Genomic DNA, 13,687 nt, shown 5'->3' with positions numbered 1-13,687 from the left:
TTGTACATTTTCACAGAAGTCTTTTTTTACTTCTACTTGAGTAGATATCTGTTAATAAGTGACAGAAGTGTGCCGATGTCTTCATTACCAGTTTATGTTAGTACTGTTTTATTGCTGCTCTGTCTTAACCAAGATAATGTTTCCTCCATCACAACACCAGAAGATCTGCTCTAAATTCAAAATGAGACTTTTCTTATAGTTCTTTTCATTATTTTGACCTGCTATTGTGCTACCTTAACCTAGCTGTCAATGCTGGTTCATCTCTCTCTCTCTCTCTCTCTCTCTCTCTCTCTCCATTGCAGTATGTCTTGAATCAACACATAAACTTTTTTGTGTTGTTTTTGTAACCTTAGTGTGGAGGATTGTGATGTTTATTACAACTTCATTGATAACATGCAGCTCCCCTGAGTCAGTGTAAAAAGAAATTTTTAGTGTTTATGAATTGGAAGAACTCAATAATTACAAAAATGCTGTATATTGCATCTGATAATCAGGCCAATAGTTTGTCAGTTGCCAGTTGAGGCCATAAAAGTAATGAAATATTCAAAAGTATACAAACACGTTTCTTGCAGTTTGTTTGTTGCTTTGTTACAATAATGTCACAGGGAGTTACAATGTGAATGACACATCAGCATTGTAGTGACAGTATTTTGTATCCAAGTTGTACAAATGGAGTTTAGTTCAGAGTTTTACAGGAGACAGCAGAGGTTTCACATGTGGTTTTGTTGTTTGGTAGTGTCCTCTTGCGGCTGTATGTTACTGACATAACAAAACTAGTGGTTCTGTTTACACTCAGTAGCAGTAAGAGAGAGATTGTCAATCTTTTTGATTCCCCAAAATATGTTTTGTAGTCTGATATCCAGCCTTAAATGCTACAATACATACCATCAATGTCCATTTATTTATATGAAGCTAATTTAATAGTATCGTAGGTCATCTGTCAATCATACCATTAGTATGACCAATTTTCCTTCTGTTGTACTCCTAGCTTTATTTCATTTATTTCATTCATTAGTGAATCTGACATCTGAACATGAGGTCATACACTGGGGTGTAGGCCTGGTACAACTTCAGCCCATTTTCAAGAAACCTGATTCGACCCACTATCATCAGGCTTGTATCTGCTGTTGCAGTTGTATCTTTAGTCCAAACAGAAAAATGAATTCGACTGACTGTGATAAAAAGTATTAATCAGCTTTTATTGGCGGGTTTGACCATATTAGATATTCATTATTATTTTGGTCTAAAATTTGTGTTTGAAGGGAGTCTTACAATTCTGAACCAATTATTAACTGTGCCTAAACATCTTTTAGATAGCTACTTAGCAGTCTGGAGCAATGGGAGAGAAAATCACTAACAGTTCAATACTGTATGGGCAAGTGTCAGAACCATCCTCATCTATCTGAAGACAACTTTAGATGTTCGTCAGGGCTCATGTCTTTTGTGTTTGATCTCCCATAATGCAAATGGACACTGGTTGTTTTTACTTTCATAGGAGATTTGCTGCCTGCTGGCACCAGGTTTCAATGCCATGCTCTGTTTGCAGGATGTTAACCTGTTAACGCCGACTGTCGTAAATTTGCAACATACGCAAATTTCTATCTATTTTATTCGCTATAGTCAAATTAACAATCTCCACTTAATTTAGCATCTCATTGAAAGGAAAATCACAAATACTTTAATACACTTGTACATAAATTCAGGTATTAAGGGGTTAAAATGTATATATCTGTCCACCGTTGACTTGGAATAAAGCACCAAAAAGACAGGGACAGCATGCTTGACGTTTGTTCATCACGTGTTGACAGAAAAATGGTGAGTTAGGGACTTCTTCGGCAAAGAGACCTGTCCTCGTTATGTGGAGCAGACAAACACCAGCTGTCCTTGCAAGCACTGGAAGTGACGTGCAATCATCTTCTTCTCCTCTCTACTAGTTCAACCTTTTAATATTATGAATATGAGTTTGTCTCATTAGTAAAAATATTAGAATACAAGCAAATGAGGGAGAGAGAGTACATGCATTTACATTAGCTGCTATTCCAGAGAGACAACATCCTGCTGCCTAAAATCTAAATGCTCTGCAGTTCATTCATTCATTCATCTTAAACCACTTATCCGTTTCCGGGTTGTGGGGGTTGCTGGAGCCAATCCCAGCTCACACTGGCCGATGCCGGGGTACACCCTGGACAGGTCAGCAGTACATCGCAGGGCCAACACACATAGACGGACAGAGACCAACAACCACTCACACTCAGTGCTCTGCAGTTTGCCTTTGATATTGATTTGCCAGAGAAGCTCATAACGAGATGAGGTCAAGACCTATTCAAATCAAAACAAATCACACTTTTATACTTATACTTTTATATTTATATAGCACTTTTCATACATTAAAAATGCAGCACAAAGTGCTTCACAGAGTTAAAACAACAACTTGAAAAACATGAAAGTAATATAAAACACAAAGTGAAAAACCCACCCCCTCCCCCGAAACACACACAAAATCGCACACGCAGTATAATGACATGATATAATGATATAATGAAAATATACATTATTCAAAAAATTTCTAAAAATAAGATGATTTAACTTCTTTGCGCAGTCCCCCTAGTGGTTGGGACGCCGGCGTCCCAAACTAATAAACATTTGAAAAGCTTCCTTTATACATTGAAAGTAGGCAGGGTTTAATGAAAATTTCGACGCAGACGTTTTTAACAGTTTCAGCTACATGCACAAAAATGTTGACGTTACTGGGTGCTCCGGTTTTATCGTAGTTACTGAAAATGTGTCGGACAGTAGGAGACGATGGCAAGACAACAATTGACGTCACGTCAACAACAAAGGGACTGTAAACATATGTGTACCATCTTTACACTGTTTCTTTCAAAAAATCAAAAAAATCGCATACTGTCATAGAAACAACACCATAGTGCAAAATTTGAGTTTATTTCCCAGTAAAGGTTTCAACAAACCTGCGCACCAAAAAAACAAAAAAGTCGCACGTCGTTTTCTATCTCCGTGAAATACGAATATTCTTCGATCAAACCCCGACTAAAACATTGAATAAAACCACAAGCTTGGCCTCATTTTAAAGCTGATGATGTGCCCAACAATCCGCGGTTCAACTTTGACCATTGTGTCCAGTTAATCGGACATTTGGTCCGATTAACTGGACACACAAATCCACATTTTTCCCCCTCTGAGCTAACGCTAATTTAAAAGCCCGTCAGACTGCGCATCTACTATGCGCAGGCAGCGTCTCCTGTCAATCAAAGTTACGATGAAAACAATCTTTCCCTCCAATAGCAAAGGAGGTTTCCTCTGACGTATAACAATCCCTGATTGGGCCGTTTGTCCCCCCCAAATAAGGGCTGCGTAACGGGACCACACTCGCACGGGACATACACGCAGTGACACACCCAGACGGCCCGGATGTCACTTTAACTCGGTGTTAAAGAGTTTTTTACCGTCGTTTTTGTTACTGTCGTGGAAAAGTCTGACGCTTTTTTTACACCAACATGGAGAATATGGTGTTTATGCCGACGGAGCTGCTGCAAATGTTGTACAGTAAGGACGAAAAGGAGGGCGACGCCGACGACGGCCGCCTGCAGCCAGCTGGTTCCTTTGTTGGCTCTCCTCTCCGTGTCAGCAATGGACATTTCGACTAAAAGTGTTTTTTTTACTGTAATTATGAAATTTATTATAAAAGACAGTACAGGAAATTTCCTAAATTCATATTTCGAAGGTCTTTGTTAATTTCAGCCATCACTGATAGTTGTGGGTTTATGTCTGGAGTTATAAAGCTTCAAAATAACAACATAAAACAGGCAAAAATAGGTCAAATTTGTGTTTGGATAGGTTTTGGACACCATATATTCAGCCCTATAAATGCAATTTTCAAATGAAATTTTACGTTTTGGATAGGTTTGACGCACTGGAGATCGCCAAGGGGCACCGTTTGGTAAAACCTATAGTTCCTCAGTGGCTTTACCTATCAACCTAAAATTTGGTACACACGTAGACAGGGAGTGTGTGAACCATATATGTATATAACCTGTTTCATAGTGAAAATTTGTCAATATGTATGATGACCCCACACTCCAAAGACATGCATGTCTAGGTTGAGTGGTTGAATTAGATGGTTGAATTGCCCGTAGGTAGGAGTGTGTTCGTCTCTGTCACTATTTGCTGGACCTGTGATGGACTGGTGACCCTACAGGGTGTACCCTGTCCTTGACCAATGTGAGCTGATATTGGCTCCATCACACCCGCAACCCAGAAATGGATAAGTGGTAGAAGATGAATGAATGAATGAATGCATGGTGACAATTTCTTCTTTTATTCTACAGCTTTTTCTACGACTTTATAAAGCAGTTTCTGGCTACACATCCTTTATTTGATTTTGCCATGTGTTCTTGCCCAATGGGCCCTGCTATCTAAATTATTTATACTCGTATTTAGACCCTCTCTGGATTTGCTGTTTATTTCTTGTCATATGAATAAAGAATGTATTTTTCATACAGCAGTCCCTATTTCCAGTTTATTCTGGGTTCTCTATGTTGTAATATTGTCAGGTCACACACTCATTTGATACAGTTGTTCTATAATAAATAATAATATCATAACTTGTTCTGCCTGAGGGCAAGATTGCCCACTGGAGACAATTTCTCAATGTCCGTAATATTGTTAAATCTTTCCTACTTAAAATATAGATGTACCCAACATGATCTTGTGCTTTACTGTGCTCTGAGAGTATAACCATCTCAGTGAAGAGTGTGTATCCAGCAGGAATGGTATGAAGTTTGTTGTGCCTGAGCTAAATGATATCTGTGTGAACTACTAAAATCATACCCAGTCAGTGTGAGCAGCAAAGGGTGTAAACTGTGCACTGAGTTGAGGACAGGAAAGGAGATAAGGAAAGAGGAACCACTCCCAGCCTTACTCAGCTTCCTGAGAAGGGTCTGGGTGCCTGCCACTGTAACCCCAGCACCTAAAAAGACCAAATTACAATAGCAATACCATAACCTGGCAAGCCCTTTTTAATGTTAAAGACAGACTGTTCTAAGACTTTTCACAGGTCCAAAACGTATGTTAAGATTTTAGACCCTATGCTCAGAGCAACCTTAAGAATCATCACGTCATCTGTATTCATCTAACATTCAAGGATGACAGAGAGTCAGAGGTACAGACTACTGGAGAGAAAGTAATATACTATCATATACAGTGGGATGACATAAATGCAAGAGAGAAAGAGAAACGTTCTCAGGACATCATGGGGGTATCCCTGGCAGACTAGGTATAAAACATAAAGCATAACTTGATGATTCAGAGCTTATCTGAGCCAGCCTTTACTCTGTTTCAAAGAGAAAGTTTATAGCCTTATCGTAAAGAGGAGTCTGCTTCTTGAACCCTGGGAAGCTGGTTTCACAGCAGAGGAGCCCAGCTAAAGGCTCTGCCTCCTGTCCCACTCTTAGTGACTGTTGGAGCCACAAGAAAGGCTGTATTTTCAGAGCAGTGTTCTATTGAGATAACAGAGTAGTATGAGCTCTTAAAGACACTATGGTGCCTCACAATTTACAGCTTTGTAGGTAAGAAGGAGGATTTTAAATGGGTGACTGGCTGCACCTTCCCAATGCATGCAGCTCATTTTTGACATAATTCAAAAAACATAAACTATAAACAAGTTCAAGTATGATGAACTGATGGAACATAAAGGGTCACTTGTGGTTCATTGGCGGTCACTGCTCTTTCAGAAGGGGTGTTCTAGATCTGATTGGGAAACAGCATAGTCTTTAATGCTTTTGTCTACAGCAAGAAGGTTGTGGGTTCCCAGGCGTGGGAATTGAACCTTTCTGTTTGGAGTTTTCATGTTCTCCTTGTGCCCCATCTCCTATGGGTACCACAGTCCTCCCACCATCAAAATCCATGCATGTCTAGGTTGATTGGTGACTTCAAACTGTCCTTCGGTCTGAGGTGAGTGTGAATGATTGTTAATCTTTGTATGTCTCCATGTGTTGGCCCTATCATAACACAATAAGATTAAATGTTTAGTAAGGTAAACTTCATATTTTTGTGTTTCACAGACATTGTCAACAGGTGAAAGGACAGAAGTTTTCAGTCAATGGAAAATTTGTTCCTCAAATCCAAAAACAAACACACAAACGTCAGTCTGTTTTTCTCAAATGCAAACTGGTGAAACAGTTTACATGTGAAGTTTGTGTTGTGCATGAAACAACAAACAAATTGCACACGTCACGGTAGAGTTGTTTGTATTTTTAATTGGGTAAAATATCAGTCGATTGATGAGTAGTTAAGCAACTGAAAGTACAATTAATTTACTAAAAGTAACATTCATTAACTTCTTCAACATGGCAGAGTTAAACATTAAAGAAACAGTGCTGTCTCTGGGCAGAGTGGTTACCTCTCAATAGCCTGGTTTGAAAATGAGTCCATGATTGGAACCAACTGCAGGTCTGAAGCTCCTTCAGTGTGATGTCACAGAGAGCATAACAGCAGCCGCTCTAGTTCTGATAATCTGTTCTCAGTGTTATGTAAGAGATGGTGTTCCTCCTTACAGAGGTCACTGAGTCTCACTCTGTGCTCACAGACTACAGCCAAAATGACAGCAGCAGCTCCAGTACCACTATGCTGCCCGCCCCCCTAAATAAACACTAACTGTGTCCCCCTCAACAACCATTTCTTTTTATCTTCTCTCTCATGTTCATCATGTTTGTATTCCTTGTTCTTATTATATATTGAACAAAAATATGATTTATCACTATTTACACCAGTCAAGACAATGTATATTTGGCACATTTTTGTCATCCCAGCCTGGACCCCCACATCAAGCCTGCTGTCCACTACTGCTGCCCAGCCTTTCTCCTTCTCTGTCTCCACTCTCTGTTCCTCCTTCTCCTCCTCCTCCTCTCCTCTCCTGTTCTGTGTGCCTCGTGTGTAGTTATTTCATCTGCCTCCTTTTATGATAGCACCTCTTGTCATAGATGTAGGATGATGTTAGAAATGGAGGCGAAAATTAGAATCCCGGTTCCGCACTTTAGCTAGCCCAACTTATGCTAGTGTAGCTAGCCTCCCCCCTGTAGCCGGTGCGGGCAGACCTAGACGAGCTCATACGACAGCCCCCCCCCCCCCCCCCCCAGTGGCTCCTGAGCAGCCGGGATCTAGTCAGGGCGGCTGGGTGACTGTCCGAGACGAGAGGCAGCCCCCGGTTCGCCACCGACCAGTTCACGGGTTCTCCCCTCTCAGCGACACACCCGCTGAAAAGCCGACTCTATTGATTGGTGATTCTATTCTGAGGAACGTGAAGTTAGCGACACCGGCGGCCATAGTGAAGTGTATCCCGGAGGCCAGAGCAGGCGACATCCAGTCTTATCTGAAACTGCTGGCTAAGGGTAAAATTAAATATGCTAATATTGTTATTCACGTCGGCAGTAACGACACCCGACTTCGCTAGTCACAAAAATTAATGTGGAATCGGTGTGTACTGCTAAAATGATGTCGGACACTATGATTTTCTCGGCCCCCTCCCCAATCGGCATGTCGTCATTTAACCGCTGGCTGTCGAGGTGGTGTCTCGAAAACAACATGGGCTACATAGATAACTGGAAGTCTTCCTGGGGGAGGCCTGGTCTAATTAGGAGAGATGGTGTCCCACCGTGGACGGGGCCGCTCTCATTTCTAGGAATATGGCCGATTTTATTAGAAATCCGAAACCCTGACAATCCCGAGTCGAGACCAGGAGGCAGAGCCGCAATCTGGATGGGAACAGTTTGTTTGAACAGTTTCAATCAGGATTTAGAGCCCATCATAGCACAGAAACAACACTGGTTAAAGTCTCCAATGACATTCTAATGGCTTCAGACAATGGATCAGCCTCCATACTTCTCCTTCTAGATCTTAGTGCTGCATTCAACACCATAGATCATAATATTTTACTACAGAGACTGGAACATGAAATTGGAATTAAAGGAACTGCACTAAGGTGGTTCAAATCCTAATTATCAGACAGACATCAGTTTGTTCATGTTAACAACAGCTCCTCCTCATATACTGTAGTCAGTCATGGAGTCCCGCAGGGTTCGGTACTTGGACCAATCCTCTTTACGCTTTTTCTGCTTCCTCTAGGCAACATTATCAGGAAACACAGCATCAACTTCCACTACTATGCAGACAACACTCAGCTGTACCTATCAATGAAGCCAAATGAAGTCACTCAGATAGTCAGACTGCAGGCATGTCTTGAAGACGTAAAAGTCTGGATGACTGGAAATTTTTTACTTCTCAACTCTGACAAAACAGAAGTTATTTTACTCGGCCCTGAGCACCTCAGAGAAATACTATCTAATCATCTCATCAGTCTGGACGTCATCACTTTGGCTTCCAGCTCCACTGTAAGAAACCTTGGAGTAACCTTTGACCAGGACATGTCCTTTGTCCCTCACATTAAACAAGTCAGTAGGGCAGCTTTCTTCCACCTGACAGGCTGGACTACTGTAACTCATTACTATCTGGATGTCCAAACAAATCTCTAAAAGGCCTTCAGTTGATTCAGAACGCTGCTGCACGAATATTAACAGGAACTAGGAAAAGAGATCATCTCTCTCCTGTGTTAGCTGCTCTTCATTGGCTGCCAGTAAAATAGAGTAGAATTCAAAATCCTTCTTTTAACAAAGCTCTTAATGTCCAAGCTCCGTATCTCAGAGAGCTCATAGTTCCGCTCTCTAGATGGAGGTTTACTTGTAGTTCCTAGAGTCTCCAAGGGTAAATCTGGAGGCAGATCGTTCAGTTATCAGGCTCCTCTTCTATGGAACCAACTTCCAGTATCGGTCCGGGGGGCAGACTCTTTAGTCATTTTCAAGACTAGGCTTAAAACTTTCCTTTATGACAGAGCTTATAGTTAAAAAGTTAAAGTCCTCTACTCTTTCACTATGCTGCTATAGGCCTAGACTGCTGGGGGAAGGACTGAGCTTCTCTCTCTCTCTCTCGCTGTCTGTCTCTCCCTGTCACCCTCTCTCCCCCTCTCCCTCTTTCTCTCGCTCGCTCTCCTTTCCTCCCCCCTTGCATGCGCTGATAAGAACCATCCTTCTTAAAAAACACAGTTTCACCCAGTTCTAAGCATTTATACTGCATTTACTAACCATGTTCTGCCAAAGTCTCTGTCTCTCCCAGTTCCTCTCCTCTCTCTCCCTGTCCTCATCCTGCAGGTGGTGACTCATCGCCATCCCATGTTCCTGCAACACCTGCTGGTCCCATATTTCATGAATTCTGTACTACAGCTCCACTCCATGAACTTCATGCAGCAACATGTTCCTGCCTATACCCTCCCCCCAATGCCTATCTCTCTCTCTCTCTCCCACTCTCAACCCAATTGGTCGAGGCAGATGGCCGCCCCCCCCAAGCCTGGTTCTGCTCAAGGTTCGGGGGGTGGGCCAGCAGTTTTAACTTCCTTGCCACTGTCACCAAGAGCTTGCTCATCAGGGGATCTGTTGGGTCTCTTTAAATAATTTTATAAAGAGTTTGGTCTAGACCTGCTCTATATGTAAAGTACCTTGATGTAGCTTTGTTATGATTTGGCGCTATACAAATAAATATGATTTGATTTGATTTGAATTTTTTGACAGCAGCATAGCAGTTAGTGCTGTTGCCCCACAATAAGAAAGTTGCGGGTTCGGTTCCTATGCCTTGGGCCTTTGTGCTGATTAAGCATGTTCTCCCCGTGGTTTCCTCCCATCATGTTTGGCATCATGTTTGGGCTAATTGGTGACTCTAAATTGTCCGTAGGCCTGAGTGTGAGTGGTTGTTGGTCTCTGTCTGTCTCTGTGTATTGGCCCTGTGATGGACTGGTGACCTGTCCAGGAGTGAGCTGGGATTGGTTCCAGCACCCCCCATGATACCAGATAAGTGGTAGAATGGGAATGGATAAATGGATGAATGTTATCACAATAGCGATGGACTGGCAACCTGTTCAGGGTGACCCTGCCCTTGCCCAATGTGAGCTGGGATTGTGTTGAACACTGTTGATCTTGAATGTGCTCACACATCACACTATCTAACAAAATAGTCAAGGAGTGGTCCATGGCTCACCTCATGGCCCTGCAGAACGCTGACAATCACAGAGTCTACGGCTAATTTTATAATAACCCTTGACCCAAACATGCTCTTATAGTCATTAGTGCAAAGCAAAGGTGACAATACACACCCCTGAGATGAGCCTGTGGAACACAACATGGCCTCAGACAGGGTTTCATTAATGACGACTTCACTACGGCCTAGTCATCAACTAACCAACATATGGTTCCAAAATCAACACTGGGGATTTTTGAAAGCGTGTTAGCATGGACATGAGGCTGCATGCAGTTGAAGGCCGATGAAAAAACATCGTCAACAAAACATAGTCATGCATGTGTTTTACTGCCCTCCAGGTACCTGACAACAAAATCCAACAGTGTTGCCACAGCATTCTCTGCCCCTTTCCTGGGATGGTAGGCGAATTGACTGATTTTAATTATTCTTCCAGGGTGGAGTCAGATTTGTCCTGAATTTCCATCACAGACTTAATTCCTCTCCAAGCAGAGTAACAATTACCCATCCTAAATTCATCCAGTCTCTTGTCCTTGTACTGCATTTTGGCCAGCTCAATTTCTCTTTTCACCATTTTTGTGGCTAGTTTTTCTTGAATTATATCTCCCTGATAGTAAACTATAATCCTGAGGGATTTACTTAGCCAATGCTTTATTACTTTTATTATTACTATTTATTTTATTATTAGAATACAGTGGAATTGTCTTTCTTGGGATAATCATCTCTTCAGAGAAGGTAATGTAGTTTACCACAGTGTAGGTCAGTTCATCTCAATTGGAGCAAGAGTCTTTCAAAACATCCCAGTTTGTATAATGCAAACAACCATTCAGTTTATGAATAGCGCTCTCTGCCGGGAACCGATCATCCCCGTCAGGGTCACCTGAAACACCTGTTGACCCCGGGTTCATCAGTGAAGACATGCCCAAGTAGCACCGGACAGTGTATGTTAGAAGTGAGTTATTTTTAAAAGAAAACTTTTCGTAAATGACACTCTGTAAAAGCCCATTTAGAGGCACCAGTAGTGGCTCAGGGGCTCTCTACCTCCCCCTATTGATTGAAATTGTTCATTGAAATGAGTCACTTGCAGCGCTGTGTTTTACAGGGTCATGGGATGCTGCCTGTGCCCAATAGGGTTGACCTTTGTGGAATCTTTTCACTTTGACTGTCTTGCAGCTTTCATTAATAATATTATTATATATATAATAATATAATATAATAATTAATATTTTCCAATAAAGGCTCTTTTCTATTTTTATATCCCACATTGTCTGTGGTGAATATTCTCTTTCTTCTGAACCGGACTACACTGGGTTACTAAAGATGGTACCTAAAAATGATTACAGTATGAAATATTGACAACTGGTGCCAGGTATTGTTTCAGTATACAAAACTTGTCAAAATTAATATTTTGACATTTTTTTTTTTCTTTTGTTCACAATAAGTGCAGCAACAAGCTCAAGTTGGAGGGAAGGACCCTAGACAATGTCCACAAAGTTCTTGATTGGAAGGGTATGTGGTAAAAAAAATTTTAAACTTTCATCCCTTAAGACAATTATTAAATACAGACTTCAATTCATAAAAATATTTTCCTACGAGAAAAGGAAGAAGGACAAAATGGCCCCTGGGAATCAAAAAATCTATCAATCTGCAATTGTTTCCCTCCCTTTTGGTAGTTGGTGCAATAAACTACGTCCTAGTTTTTTTCTCCTAGTTACTAGGAAAACCAGGTGCTTCCTTCTGCAAGTGGTGCTTGAGACAGCTAATGTATGCAACCAGCAGCAGAAAAGTGCGACCAAATTAGACCCCGGTCATAGAGCAGCACATTATGGAAATGTTGTAATCTAAAATTTACATCTTGTAGATGAGTTGTTGGACAATTTAGTTTCACTTTGGGGATCAATAATGTCAATTGAATGTCTGAAACTTGCTGTTTCATGTTTCTTTGGTTCTGTCATGTTTACACATCTGTGGCAAAATTTTCTTTGAGTAATTGAACCTGTTTTATGAGTATGGAGAAGCTACCTTGTTGGGGACAGCAGTGCCTGGTGTCGAAATTAAGTGCAAAACAGTCAAATGCAATATGTCCATGCGGGACGTATTCCATTCTACTTTCAGAATTTGCTGTGGGCCAGGGCCACAGTTTGGACACCCCTGGCTTACAGATTGTTTTTGCACCGCTAACTGTTTTTTTTTTTTTTTTTTTACCCTAACCCTAACCAGTGGAAGAGTGCAGGGGTAGAGGCTGGAAAACATTCTACGAGCCCATAGAAGTTGGCTGTAGAGGATTTGAAGGACATTCTTTCTGTAAGGTACGCACTCGTCAGGAGCAGCCAAGAAGAGGGCCGTTCAAAGTGCCAGTGAGGCCCAGAAAAAAAAATTGGGTGGCTTTGGTTAAAGACGGATCCATGGGATCCATGGGTAGCTGCTGGAATGTACAAATGCATGTTGATAGTCAGCCTTTGAGCGAGTAGGGGTGTTGAACACTGTTGATCTTGAATGTGCTCTTACAGTGTCTGGTTGTCTATGGGGTGTGGTGAACATTTTACAGGCGCTGCAAATTAATAAATGGCTGCCTGCCCTTGCTCAGGTTATGTGTGCGTGCTGGTCAAACCAGGCTGATGGCTGTGTGTAGTTTTTCCTGTCATCATTGTACTTTAGTTGGCGTTGCAGCCCTTGTCAAGATAGCAACTTCAACAGATTGGCAATACAACATGATGCTCGTTTTTAAACGATGGTCCCATTTGGAGACAATTTGTCAGGACAGACTACAGAGCAGATCAGATCCACCCATCACTCCTTCTCCAGCTTGTCCTACAAATATAGTTCATTATTTAAAAAGAAAACTAAGATTCTCAATGGCCAAATTACGAACTGAAACAGCTCACAAACTGTGACATCATGACATCACTTGTTGAGAGTTGCCACCAATAGTCATTAGATGGAATGTTTAGTTTCTAAGTTTTAAGTTGGCATTGACTTCACATTTTATTTATTGATCCTGAACCCAGTGCAGTACATCAGGCCTCTCTGGATTTACCCCCAGGTCCCCTCACCTCTCTCAGATTGTTGCTTCACCTGTACTGGAGTACTGGAGTGTACTGGAATTCCTCGGTTTTAAAATCCCTGGATGCAGCAGCAGGGACCAATAGGACAGTGATCAGGCAGGATCAGCGCAGCTGCTACAAGCAAGAAGAGGACTCACTCTGACACAGACATGGGAACCAAACAGAAGGACAACACAGGAACAACAAAACAGAACAGACACAATACGACCAGGGCCGTAACAGGGTCTGCTCAGCTTTTGGTTACTGAATTTCTATTTTTGTCTTCAGCCTGTGATTTTTCTTGGTTCTGACTCTTTCCAGCATCAGCTTCAGACCTTTCACCCTGCTGTCCCTGCTCTACTCACTTGCTTGTCCTCCATCACACCACCTTCCAGTCCTCAGCTCGCACTCATCCATAGTCATCTGCACTGCTGTCTCACAGTAAGTTCCTGGGACTACCTTGGCCCTCATTACCCTCCAGTTAATACTGTTAAAAGACTCTCCAAATGCACTTCCGATCCCCTTTTTACAGCCCGTAATTAACTTTG

The sequence above is a fragment of the Echeneis naucrates genome, chromosome 11, assembly GCF_900963305.1.
Source record: "Echeneis naucrates chromosome 11, fEcheNa1.1, whole genome shotgun sequence".
NCBI lineage: Eukaryota > Metazoa > Chordata > Actinopteri > Carangiformes > Echeneidae > Echeneis > Echeneis naucrates.
This window is presented reverse-complemented; position numbering follows the sequence as displayed.